Raw genomic sequence first — 14,269 nt, 5'->3', positions numbered from 1 at the left:
TTGGTCTTATGTTCCTAGGTCATCCACATAGTGGATTCCTAAAATATAGGGTCAATAGGGATAAAGGGCTGAAATTGTATTGATCATTGATATTTTCTATGAAATTTACCTAACTAGATTGGTCAATGCTTAATGTCACTACCAGGTATCTATAGGACTATGATTTGTCTAAAGTCATGCTTTTTTCCATGCCCTCTCTCTTTCCCCTACACATACACATCAATTTCCCATTGTCATGCACCTAGCTAGGCTCACACATATTGCTTAGGGAATGTTGTTAAAAATAATTAACTTACCATATAGAGCTCCTCGTTTCAAAAAATTAAGCTCTAATAGATTACCTAACATATTAATCTAATCCATTATGATTTTCATGGTGGAGAACTATGGGGAAGCCATAAAAGAAAAAATTGTCTAGTTTTTCCCTAGCAACTAGACTATTTACAAATCAATTTCTAAACCTACCCTAATAAACTCAAATAAGCTTATGTATTAAAAAATAAAATCTTAAGAATAGCTAATTTAAACAAATCCAACACTAACTCACACAAAAAGATCCATAAAGATACATTTCCACTCAATGCAAGATGACTGTCACTCCAAAACAAAATTTTGAGGTCTTTTGCACTTTCCAAATTTTACTACATCACACTCTACCTTGGGAAAAAGGACCCTAGAAGATTAAATATGCCCCACCCTTGATTTTAGGCCATTATGGAAACTATCCATAATGATGCCTCAAAAAGAATCTAATCTTGCAATTTGCTATCATGCAATTTTCAAAATTTACAAAATGTTGTCAAGCAACATTGTGACAACTTTACATCTTTTTGCTAAATTCATGCTAAGGATCTATAATCATCCTAGAATGATGTAGAAATTTCCTAGGAACTATGTTTTGAATACTTCTATCATTTCCAAAGCCTTAAAGGCTTTTAGACTTACTTTTCCCACTTTAATCCTAATCTAGCACTACAACTATTAAAACAATAAATACCTAGGTTGGATTGATCTTAGTCTAATCCACCTAGGAAGACAAAAGAAAGACCTTAAAAGGTTTAAAAAAAATGTTAGTGTCTTAGATAAGGCTAGTACAAGCCAAAATTGTTACAATTTTGACTAATAAGCCTAGGTTCTCTTGCACCATCCTCCCCAAATGACAAGACTTCAATCCATCCTTGGATTGAGTAATTTGGCATCTACTCCAAACTTCTTGAATTCAATCTCCTTGATTGATATGGCCCCTACATCTTCTTGTCCATGCCATTTTACTAGATTCTAATTGTAAGTTATCTTCCAAGTCTTCTTGTAGGCCCTTGAGTCAAGTATCTTTTCAACCTTTATAGGTGGTGTAGGAGATAAACTTAAGTCTACTACCTCCTTTATGACCTCTATAAGACTATGTTTTGGATCTTGTGTAGGATCCTTGTAAAGAATTAGATCTACAACATTGAAGATTGGAGACAAACCCATATCTTCAGGGAGGTCAACCTTGTATGCATTATTTCTATATTTAATTAAAATGGTGGATGGTCCTAATATTTTGATCTACAACTTGTGTAGTAATACCTTAATCTATCCTTTTTTGAATTAACCATGACCAGATCACCTACCAAAAATTGAACATGTTTCTTTCTTTCATCTACCTTCGACTTGATCTTTGTTATGTTTTCTTGTAGAGTTCTCCTCATGATTACATGCACCTCTTGCATGGAGTCTGAAAATTATTTAGCATAACCATTATGCTTGGCTCCATCCTTTAGTTCTCTAATCTCAAATATTCTTCTAAGGTGTAGGCCATAAAATATTTCAAAGGGACTCTTGCCAGTAGTCTTTTTCAGAATATTAGTATAGGCATATTATACCTATCCTAGGAGTTTTTCTTAAGTCTATCCATACTCCTTTTTAAGACACATCAATAGGTTTCTAAGGCTTCTATTTACCACCTCTATTTGGCCATGTTTATGTGGGTGATATGTGTTATAAGCTAGATTTGTTGTTTCATCAAAAGATTGACCTTTTAATTCCTAATACAATCACTAGACTTATACAACATAGGAGGTGGTTAAGAAATGTCATAAATATTGAAGAGGAATTCTAGCAATTATTCCAACAATTCCACCCTCAATATTACCAAAGGAGATTTGAACCTATGACAAAGATTTGATTCCACTTGTTACAAGCTAGAGTTTTCGTTACACCAAAAGATCTATCTTTTAATGCCTAATAAAATTAATAAACTTATACAATACAAGAGGAAGTTAAGCCATGTCATGAATCCCAAAGGGGAAGGCCAGTGGTTAGTCCAAACATATGCAAACCCAAAAGACAAATTAATTCTTAATGTATGACACAATGTCTTCCAAAAGTGACTCATGAATTTGTCTTCCAAAAGTGACTCATGGATCTAGTATCTCTATCTATGACTATACTCTAAGTTAATTCATGTATCCTCATCACTTTCTTGAAGAAAAAATGTGCTATGTGGAAAGAATCATGAACTGTCTTGAAAGGCACAAAATGGGCCATTTTTTCTAAATCTATTAACTATGACATATATACTATCAAATCCTTGCTTTTTCCTTCCAACCCTACAAAAAATTCCATGCTAAAAATTTCCCATGGTTTGCTTGGGATGGCATTAGGTTGATAAAAAATTGTATTGCATGATGTACCTTTTTATTTCTAGATTCATTTTAGGCCAAAAATAGAGCCTTTACATTAATTCTTGGATCTTGTTGACTCCAAAGTATCCACTTAGTGCACCATTTTTCTTCTCTTGTATCAAATTTTTTAGCATAAATGTTGATGATACTACATTAGTGGAGTATCTTGGGTATTGGAGAGTATTGACATGTTTCATTCATGAATGTGTTTATCATTGATGTCAACATAGAATGGTTTCTATAAAGACTGGCTGAGTGGAAGACTAATATCTTAATGGTATGGATGATAGTTTGATTATCTAGTGACATGTAGTTATGGAAATGTTTGGCACTAGGTCTTGATGACATGGTTAAGTGGACAAAGTCTAAATAAAAGACATGTGGAAGATGTACCTGATTTATAGAGAGCAATTTAGAGATAAAAGTATTAGGAAAGTAGTTCATGATGTTTGTTGGTTATCTTTCATCTAAGATGTAATGAGGAGATGTGCATTAAAGAAATGATAAAGGACAATGAGTTGATGACATCAATGATTGCACAAGCCCTAGTATCACATGTCTAAAGTTTTGTATAGACTATAAACCAATAGTACTATTATAATTGTAATTAATTAATTATATTATTATAATTAATTAGGAAAGCCTGAAGGCCAACTCAAGTAATTATTATGAAGATATGGTATAAAGGAAAGATTTTTTCCTTGATTTTAACATGTGTTCAAGTATTGTGATCATTTTATAAAATGAAAAATATGAAAAGGAGTAGAGTTCTTACTGAATGTGTGTAAGTGATCCAAGGGATTATTTTATGTGATATATTTTTATCTAGATACAAGATCATAAGGAGTAGAGGTCTAGTTGACATGATAGAGAAAGAGGTATAAATAGTATAGTACAATTCTATTATTCTACAAGGATTAATACATAGATCATTTGGAATTTGGACTCATTCCTCTTGCCCTTGAAGCTATTTGGGCAGTCAGTTTAGGTGTCTTCCACAACTCCTAACAAGGTTCACAAAACTCCTAATAGGGTTTGAATCTCTTAATAGGGAGTGAAAGTCTTCTAACAAGGACTCATATGTACTAAATCTATTGATAGACTCCTAATAGGGTCCATACTCTAACAAGGAATATTTGTATTTGTACATCATCTTGGGGTACCATCTCCACCCATGTTTTCCATCTGGTCAAGGGTTTTCCTAGTTAACATATCTGGTGTTATTGTGTAATAATATCTTGTTGTGGTTTCAATTTATATTATTCATATGGTTAAGTTTGATATTTGTGATAATAGTTGGATGATTGATTCACCCCCACCCCCACCCCCTCCTTCCCCCTCCATGCCCCTCTCAATTACATCAGTGGACTATATATTATAACAATTGGTATTAGAGCATTAGGTCCTTGAAGGATATGCTTAATAGCTTCTGAAGATCAATGACAATTTATTTCAAAAAGGATAGTCCTAAGTCAAATAGAGGAAATTTTGACACCCACAAGACAAAGATTTTTTGGTGAGCTATTAGATTTGTGTAAAGAATAGAGCAATGAGTTTCTAGATTCAGAGTCCTTTTGTTGTATACAAAAGTGTAGAGGCACAAGTAAAGATAGACTCAAATCTAAAGAAGACATGTGAAGATCAAAAAAGGTATTGATTTTATTAAGGAAGGAGAGCCAAAAGGTATTAAAATTTTCATTTTTTAGACATGTAAAGAGTTTGGTCATTTTTCATCTCTATGTCCTAAAAAAGTAAGAAAAAATAGAAAGGGTTTTCTTTCTAATGAAGATGAAGAATTCAAAGGAATTAAGGAAAGATTCTTGAATGACTATGATGTTAAAGATAATGAGCCTAAATTGGTTAATGAAGAGGAAGTACTAGAAGAGATAGATTTGGTAACTGTTTTTGATCCAAAGGTTAACCATGAAAATTTGGAAGTTATCAATGAGACTAATAATGATTTATAGAATGATGTGCTAACTGTTGAACAAAGAAGAGGGAAAATATCTAAACTAAGAGAAGAGATAAGAGTTGAGATGTCAACCCCTACCCCTAACAAGAATCTAACAAAGAATCACCCTCCTTAGTAAATAACTAGAAGCAAAGATGAAGGTGTGATGTCAAGGAATATAGTAAATGAGTCCAGATATGTCTAATATCTCAAGTTGAACCTAAGAGTGTAGATCAAGCATATAAAGATGATCATTGGATTCAAGCAATAAAGGAAGAGTTAGATTAGATTGTAAAGAATGATACATGGGAGTTATTTCTTAGAACTAAAGACAAGAATGTGATAGGAACCAAATGGGTATTTAGAAAAAAGATAAGCAAGAAAGGTGAAGTTGTGAGGAACAAGGCTAGACTTGTATGCATGGGAGATTCAGTGCAAGAAGGCATAGACTATGAGGAAACATATGCACCTATAATTAGAATATAAGTAGTAAGGATATTCTTATCTTATGCAATGAATAAGAAGTTCAAGGTTTATTAGATGGATGTTAAATTAGCCTTTCTAAATGAAGAAATTGAAGAAGAAATATATCGAGAAGCCTAAAGGTTTTCCTTTATCAGAAGATAAAGATATGGTATGCAAATAAAAGAAAGATTTATGTAGTAATTTGTATTTGAAAGAAGTTGAAAATGGTTTGCTAATTATTGTAATTTTTTTTATGGCATCATCTTTAGAGGAAATGATGAAGCAAATGATAATTTTGTTGAAGAGATGAAGAATGAGTTTGAAATGAATATGATAAGAGCAATGAATTTTTTCCTAGGATTGTAGATTGTATAGAATAGTGATGGTATTTTAATTTCACAACCTAAGTACTTGAAAGATTTGTTGAAAAATGTTTGGTTTGGAAAGTTGTAAACCTATTGGTACACCTATGATAACTTGTAACAAGTTATCCAACAAAGATGAGACACCTATAGTAGAGAAGAAATGTAGATCCATGATTGGAGGTTTGCAGTATATCAAAATTGAGTTTGAAGAACTTATTATCATTTGATATGATAACAAAAGTATAGTGACTATGTCTAAGAATCATGTATTGCATTCTAAGACTAAGAATATATCTATTAAGTATCACATGCTAAGAGAGAAAGAAATAAAAAGGGAGATCATCTTGGAGTATGCAATTAATAAAGATTAGATTGTAGATATCTTTATCAAGCCATTTCCTAAAGATAATTTTGAGTACTTGAGAGGTATGCTTGGGGTTATGCCCATGTCTTCTTCTAAGTAGATGATGTAAACAGTGCATCAATCCAGTGGTATAGAGCACTATTAATATCTTGTACAAAATGCAACTAATTCTTCCCATATGGGGGAGTATCTTTGATGATCTAAGTCACAAAGGACTCTTGGTATTTAGTATTGAATAGTGTCTTTGGATGCTCAAGCTGGTTGATGACTTGGTGCAGCATATTGGCAATTGGTATTTAACAATTGGCATGTTGTGTTGGCTCCTGATTTAACGGATTTAAAAATTAACCAAGAAACAAGGCCAATATATAAGGCTAGAAAATTCCTATGATGGATGCACTTGGTTGCAATCTTGGGCCAATTATAAGGCTAGACCCTTCTTCTACTTTAGGCTCTACAAAACCTAGGCGAGTGTACCTCAGATTCACTAATATGGTACCAGTGCTAAAACATACACTTGAATCTTGACAAAGAAGATGAAACCCTTATATCTTTTGATACTTATGCAATAACATAGGAATGAAATAGAAAAAAATCATAACCTATGAGCCCTTAAGCTAAGTGAGGGTTAATTCCTTTTAGTCCACTACAAAACATGAAAAATTGAACTATTTGATTAAAATGATTTGCGTAAATGACCTTCATCTCAATTTGCATTTGATTTAGTGATCACTACCTTATCCATTACAACACAGAGTCATTACTAGTAGGAAAACCTAACTTGATTTCCTTACAATTAAGTTTATCAATTGAAATCCCCAAATTTTATTCTTACTAGCATCCCCTCCATACACCTAGAAACCCTATCAAATCATTAAATTAGCTAGTTGACTCCTTGAATTAAAAGAAACAATAGATTTGACACACAACTCATTCAAGTTGTCTTAAAATAAATGAACCTTATTCATTCAATCACAAAGTTAATAGCATATGAAGAATTAGGAGATAGAATAAGAGAACACAGATAATTAATTGTAAATTTCCTCTTGTATTTATCCTTGGAAAGATTGAATACATTGACTGGCAACACTAAATGAAACACAGGATATATCACATGATTTATCATCAATATTCATTATCTCAAAGAAACAATACATGAAATGAACCCATAAACCTACTCTAGAATGGATGTGTGGCCTTCACAGCTAGAGCTCTACTCAATAGATAGGAAGTAAAACAACCAACAACAACCTTTTCCCAAGAAGAAGAAAAGAAAGATATAGACGACAAATGAATTCCTAGATTTTCTCTACAACCATCATGTGTCCACTTGGTAAACTTCCCCAAGAAGTTAAAAACATCTCTATAATTTCTCCAAATAATTGGTAAATCAAATCCTCACTCATTTTGCATCCAAAGTTGACAATATCTTTAGCACTTGATGGAAAACCTAATTAATTTAATAGGAAACAAAAATTACTAGATTTTCCACCAAATATACATCAAATTTTCTAATTAGAAGCCAAATACTTCAACTAGGATCAAAATATCACATACTAGACCAATCAAACATCCCAAGTGTCACCACAACTAATATTTGCAATTGAAACACCTATCAAGAACCATGGATTCATAAGAATTACAAATCCCCCTATAACATGCACTAGTGACCACCTATACAAACAACAACTCAAGAATCAGAAAGTTCATCTTCTATGGATTCCAACGATATATAATATGACTATATTAGCCTACCAGAAACTCCCAAAATCTTGTTTTGAAAATCAAGCTCCAATTAAGGCTCTTTGGACTACAACTCATTTTAAATTTTAAATACAAAAAATAAAAATTTCCCAAAGTTTGGACTGTAGAAAAACATAAAAAATTAATTTTTATGACTTTTGACTTTTCCCTCTCAAATTCCATTCAGGTCAAACCTAGTTGACCAACCCTGCTACATGTCATGCCTTGGTTGGCTAACTACTACTTCGTCACCTGACACTTGCCACTAGGGTGCCACATGTCACAATCAAATTTTTCCTATTTTTTGCCACATGGTAGTCACATCATCATGCCATGTGACCACCACATCATTAGTTGCCATGTTGCATGATGAGTCAATATTGTGCCATGTCATCATGACATAGTGACCATGTGACACCTCTCATCTTGATCCACCTTAACACCTAGTCATCATGCCACATCATCATATAGTCATCATGCCACATTGTTCACTCGCCATGTCACATGGTTATCTTCCTTGCATCTTTGATTTGGTGATGTGACAACCACAATCTGATCTGCCAGGTGTTGTCATCCTGTACATTGTTGAAATATGTACCACATGTCAATTTTCAATTTGTCTGTAGGTTCCACATCATCAATCTCTGGGCCATGTCATTGCTAATGTCATTTCTTTGGCATGCATGTCAATCCAAAATTTGTAAATTCTTTCCATCTGGCTAAGTTGGCCTCATGCACAAAGGCTTTGGCTTAATAGCCTTTATCTTTCAAGACATTGTTATATGTGAGTGTTGGGGTTTCTAAATACATATGATGTACCTCCCACCACCAATGTGGGACTAATCACTTGATTTTCTTCTTTGTTTTACCTTTGCTCCTCTACAATTTCCTTTACCATGAACTACCCCATTTGCAAAAGCTCTACCAAACCTATCAACTCCTACAATAGAGAGAATTAGTTGCATTTTTATTAGGTTTTTTGACACCTCCCTTTCTCATACAAAACTTCTCCTTCATGCCGTGGAGCTTCCAACACTTCAAATTTGTGGGTCTGAATCATCTCTAAATGAGTGTCTTTTTGCTCAAACTAAAATTCCTGGCTTAATAAATCCTTCCTTTGGAAGCTACGGAAGTCATCTAAAAATCACCATTATGCTAGATACTCTTTGTTTTCCACTCTTACATGTGTTCAAATTATGGTTATAACAAGCTTATCCTCATGCCAGAAAAGATCAATGGTATTCTACTCATCTGGACTAGTTTGCATTTTTACTAAGGAAAAAGTTAAGATTTTTCCATCATTAAAACAAATCCCACCCACAACAAGGCCCTATTTCACTAGTGTCCAAAGATATGGGCTTTATAAATTGAGTTATTGTAGTCATAACTGATCCACTTGTCACAATGCTTCCATTATAGTAGTGCACCCTTTCTCAACATAATCCTTTCCCCAACATAGTCTTCAATGTCTCCTTTTTTTGCCTTGCTCTTTTCCATACTTCTCAGCCATGTCTTTTAAATTAGGAGGTTGTCTTTGGTCCATGTTAAAAGAAATAGTGGCAGGTTTAGTTTATTCCTCTATTGACTATGCCACCATGATGTCCTAGTCATGTCTTTGGCCCAATAAAAACTTCATGAGGTAATCTTACTCTTGTTTGAAATTGATTCCTTCTCTTCCATCATCATTCATGGGTTCTTTAACAATGGAAAATATGGAGACTCCTTTGCACACCCAAGTTTCTTTAGCCCAAGCTACTTTGCACACCAAAGAAATAGTGGCAAGTTTGGTTTATTCCTCTACTGACTATGCCTCCATGATTTCCTAGTCATGTCTTTGGACCAATGGAAACTTCATGAGGTAATCTTACTCTTGTTTGAAATCGATACCTTCTCTTCCATTAGCATTCATGGGTTCTTTAACAATGGAAAATATGGAGACTCCTTTGCACACCCAACCTGCTTTAGCCATCTCAAAATTATTAGAATCCCCAATGTCTCTACCTACCAACTCTGATGTGGTGTTACCTTTAGCATAGAGGACTTGGGGAGCATTAAGAAGAATGGGCCTCTTTAATAGAGTTACGAATGAAAATACTATGTCATTTGCTCCCTAAAATGAAAAAAAAAGTGTCATCATACCAAGAGATGCTAAATGTGGGAGTCTCTTACTATCAATTAAATAAACAAGTGAACCAATCATAAGAACATCATCTTTTCTCATCCATTTTCGTAGATAGGTCCTTCATGAGTTAAAACTCATCTTGTAGAACCAAGGTAATGGAGTTGTCTTGAGACATCTCAAATTAAAACATCACCTACTTCTAACATCCTTGTCTATCTATCTACATATTGATCCCAATATGTTTGAGAGGTTATATGTGGCATCCCAAATTATCCTAGCTATTTCACCCCATCTGATATATTTAATCAAGCATGATGCTGGGAACCCTGGGTGTACTTAAGATCTTCTTTTGACTTGCTATTATTACAAACATATATATTTGTCTTACTATATCTCTTATTTAAAAAGGGATCTTGAATATAAAACAATATTCCCTTAAGAACTAGAAGTATGCTCCTCAAAAAGGGTGTCACTTTTTTTATTATAGAAATAAATATATTCATGACTGCATTCTCAATATGGCAGTATTAAAATTTCAGGATTCTCAAGACTCTTTCTAGAAATATTTTTAGTAAAATCCTTTTGAATTTTATGTTTAGCAACCTATACCAATTTAAAAATAAAAGACCTTGCATAGGTGATAAGATCATCAACTCATAACTAGCCTTGGGATTTATAACCTTTCCTACTTCAACATTTCGTTAATCTAATGAAAGCAGTCAGGTCCCAGGGTGGGTCCAGATAAAAAAAAATTGTTTTCAAATAACTAATATATTAAATTGATCTACTGAACACCTAATTTTGACTAAAAATAAGTTTCATCATTGGTTCCACTTTTAAACCTCATTTTCATATCTTTCTACAAATTGTCAATTTTGTGCCAGGAGGTTCTTTGACTTGCTTTGAAAATTGACCAAAACACCTAATTGGCCTCTAAAATAAAACATACTAATTCTTTGTTCTACATTCTTTCACCTTATCAAATCTTGTATCATGAAGAATTCTCAGTCAAAAGATATTGACTATCGAAGTTTCCTTCTCAGAACTGCCTACAAGAAAACATGTCAGAAAACAATAAATCACATTTAGATTTGGATTTGAAAATAGGAAAAATTGATACTTGGGGAAATGAAAACTAGGGGCATTGGTGCACTATCATGAGGACAAAATAAAACTAGTATTTTGGCTCATGACAAACAACTAGATGTATTAAGTGAAAGGTCAAAGTGAGCTACTCGAATTTGCAGACTGAAAACACTAGCAGAAATGTGATTTTGGCAAATGGAATGGACCTAGAAAAGTGTGTAGATGGATGGTACTCAAAATTAGGGCTTCAATTTTGAGTCCCAACATGTTGTACCATTAATATTGAGGTCTTTAAAATTGATGTCAAGGGGCGAGAATATTCATGAAAAGAACATCACCTATGTAATGGGGATGAGCATCTCCTAAGACATGGAGGAGAGATCTCTCTTTAGATAGATTTAGAAAGACTCATGAAAGGACGAATGAATATGAAATTGATTTATTCTGAATTTTTTAGTGTGAAGTAAACAATTTATGTCTAAGAAGTAGGAGTATGCACCTATTGTGTTTGAGATTCTTTTTAGTGTGTGGACAACTGATGCTAGTTAGCAACAACAAAAAAACTCTATTTGGTATTGTTGGAACTTAGATATTTTTCATCTAGGCTACCATCAATGCCAAAGGGGGATATTTATAGAACAAATTTTGATGATACTACATTAGGGGAGTATCCTGATTATTAGATAGTATTGGCCTATTGCATCCATGACTATGTTTGTCATTGATGTCAACATAGCATCATTTCTGTAAAAGATGATTGAGTAGCAAATAGAGACCTTGATGGTATAGACAATGGTATGTATGGTGATGCATAGTTATGGACATGTTTGACATAGTGTCTTGATGACATGATTAAGTGCATATATTCTAAGTCATAAATGTACAAAATTTGTACATGATTTATAGAGAGTAGTTCAGAGATAGAATATTGGGAAAGTAGTTCGTAATGTTTTTTGGCTATCTTACATCTAAGATGTAATAAAGAGATGTGTAGTTAGGAAATGATAGAGGATATTTATTTGATGACATCAACAAGTGTACAAGCCCTAGTATTGTACATGTGAAGTTTTGTATAGACTATGAGCCAAGAGTGCTATTGTAATTGTAATTAACTAATTATCTTATTATAATTAGTTGGGAAAGCCTCAAGGCTAAATAAATAAATTATTATGAAGATATGGTATAAAGGAAAGATGTTTTCCTTGATTTTAATGTGTGTTCAAGTATTCTGATCATTCTATGAACTACGAAGTGCAAAAAGGAGCATAGTGCTTACTCAATGCATGTAAGCAATCCAAAGGATTATTGCATGTGAAATTTGTGATTTGATTAAAAGCTCAGAAGGAGAAGAGGTTTGGCTGATAGGATAGAGAAAGAGAAAGGAACAATATAGTACAATTCTATTATTCTACAAGGACTAATACAAAGATAATTCGGAAAGTGGGTTTATTGGTCTTTCCCTTGAAATTTTTTGGGTAGTGAGTCTAGTTGTCTTCCACAAGTCCTAACAGGGTTGGAATCTCCTAACATGGTTTCAAAGTATCCTAATAGAGACTCATATGTACTAAATACAGTCATAGACTCCTAACAAGGTCCATCCTCTCATAAGGAACATTTATATTAGTACATCATCTTGTGGGTACCATCTTCACTGAGGTTTTTCATCTAATCAAGGGTTTCCCTAGTTAACATATCTAGTGTTATTATGTATAAGTATCATGTTATGGTTTCAATTTATATTACTCATATGGTTAACTTTTTAAGGTTGATATTTCTGATAATAGTTGGATAATTGATTCAATCTCTCCTCTCTATTATATTAGTGGACTATATATTCTAACAAAAAAATTCCTAATTGATCCTCTATGGACACACAACTAACTTTATTGGAAAGGAATTTCACTTTGCAAAGTATAGTCATAAAAATTATGATGAAAGTGGTTTTTCTGTTCTTTATATACCTTGTACATCTCTACAAAGTCTTCATCATTAGCATATAAGCCTTTAAAACTATTAATACCCATGATCTATGACTCTACTTCTTGTACTATCAAGAGTCTCCTACTTAGGGAATTTGTTACCTTGTTTTATAGTCCTTTCTTATGTTCAATGTTGAAAGTTTAAGCCTATAAATACTCCACCAACTTCATATCTTTATGGCTAATCTTCTCTTGTGAATTTAAGAAACTCAATGTCTATTTGTTTAAAAATACCACAAATTCCTTTGGAAACATGTAGTGCCTCTATTTCCTTAGTTCTTTGACTAGAGCATACATCTCTAGGTCATAAGAGGAGTACTTATTCTTAGCATCACTGAAATTTTCACTATGAAAAGCCACTGGTCTTCCCTATTCATTCAAAAGAACACCTATAGCCATATTTCTAGCATCACATTCAACTCTGAATAACTTGTCAAAGCTTGGTAAAATCAAGATTGGTTGAGTAGCAATATTTTTTCTTAAAGAAGTCAAATCATGTTTATCTTTCTCATTCTAAACAAGCGTAGTCTTAAGCACAAATATCACTAAACTACTTAATGAAATTCCTATAATATTGGGCTAAACCATGAAAACTTCTTACCTCAGTTGCAATTTTTGGAGTAGGCCAATTGAGAATGGCTTCCACTTTGCTTCGATCCATCTTTAGATTTCCTTGTGATAACATAAACCCAAGGTACACCAGCTTTATCTCCATGAACTCACACTTCTTCAAGTTTATCATCAATTTCTCATCATGTATCCTCTTGAAAAAAATTTGCATATGATTGAGATGTTCTTCTTTAGCCTTGCTAAAAATGAGTATATCATTTAGATATACTACCTCAAATTTTACTATGTAGTCTTTTAGGACTTCATTCATAATTCTTTTGAATGTAGATGGATCATTGGATAGCACAAATGGAATTACAATCCATTCATATAGACCATCTATGGTCCTTAAGGTTATCTTCCATTCATCTCCCTCATTGATCCTAATTTAGTGGTATCCACTCTTTAGGTCAATCTTATTAAATTATTTGGCTTCTCCTAGACATTCTGTTAGGTCTTCTATCTCAGGGATAGGGAACCTATACCTAATGGTTATCCTATTTATATATCTTGATTCATTACATATCCTCCATGGTCCTCCCATTTTGGGTGCTAAGATAGTTAAAACAACACAACAGTTAATGATTTTCCTAATGAGTCCTTGGCTTAGGAGTTCTCATATTTGTTTGATAATTTCTTCATTTTGTTGAGGGCTTATCGTATAGGTTTCCTTGTTAGGAAGAGTACCTCTAGGGATAAATCAATTTGATGACTAAAAAATCTCCTAGGGGCTAGGTTTGATGTTTTCTCATAACTTACTATGCCTTCATACCTTTGCAACAACTGCTACAGTTCTTTTGGCATTTCTCCCTTCTTGACTACCTTGTCTGAACTTTCTTCTTTTGGCTTCAATAAAAGTGAAAGACCTACTCCCTCGCATTCCTCTAAGGTTTCTATGAACTCCTTTTCATGGACCATA

Source organism: Cupressus sempervirens, chromosome 4, assembly GCF_028749045.1.
Source record: "Cupressus sempervirens isolate cs-2001-9-10 chromosome 4, ASM2874904v1, whole genome shotgun sequence".
In the NCBI taxonomy this organism is placed as follows: domain Eukaryota; kingdom Viridiplantae; phylum Streptophyta; class Pinopsida; order Cupressales; family Cupressaceae; genus Cupressus; species Cupressus sempervirens.
The sequence above is the reverse complement of the archived record's forward strand: the minus strand, read 5'-3'. Positions refer to the sequence as shown.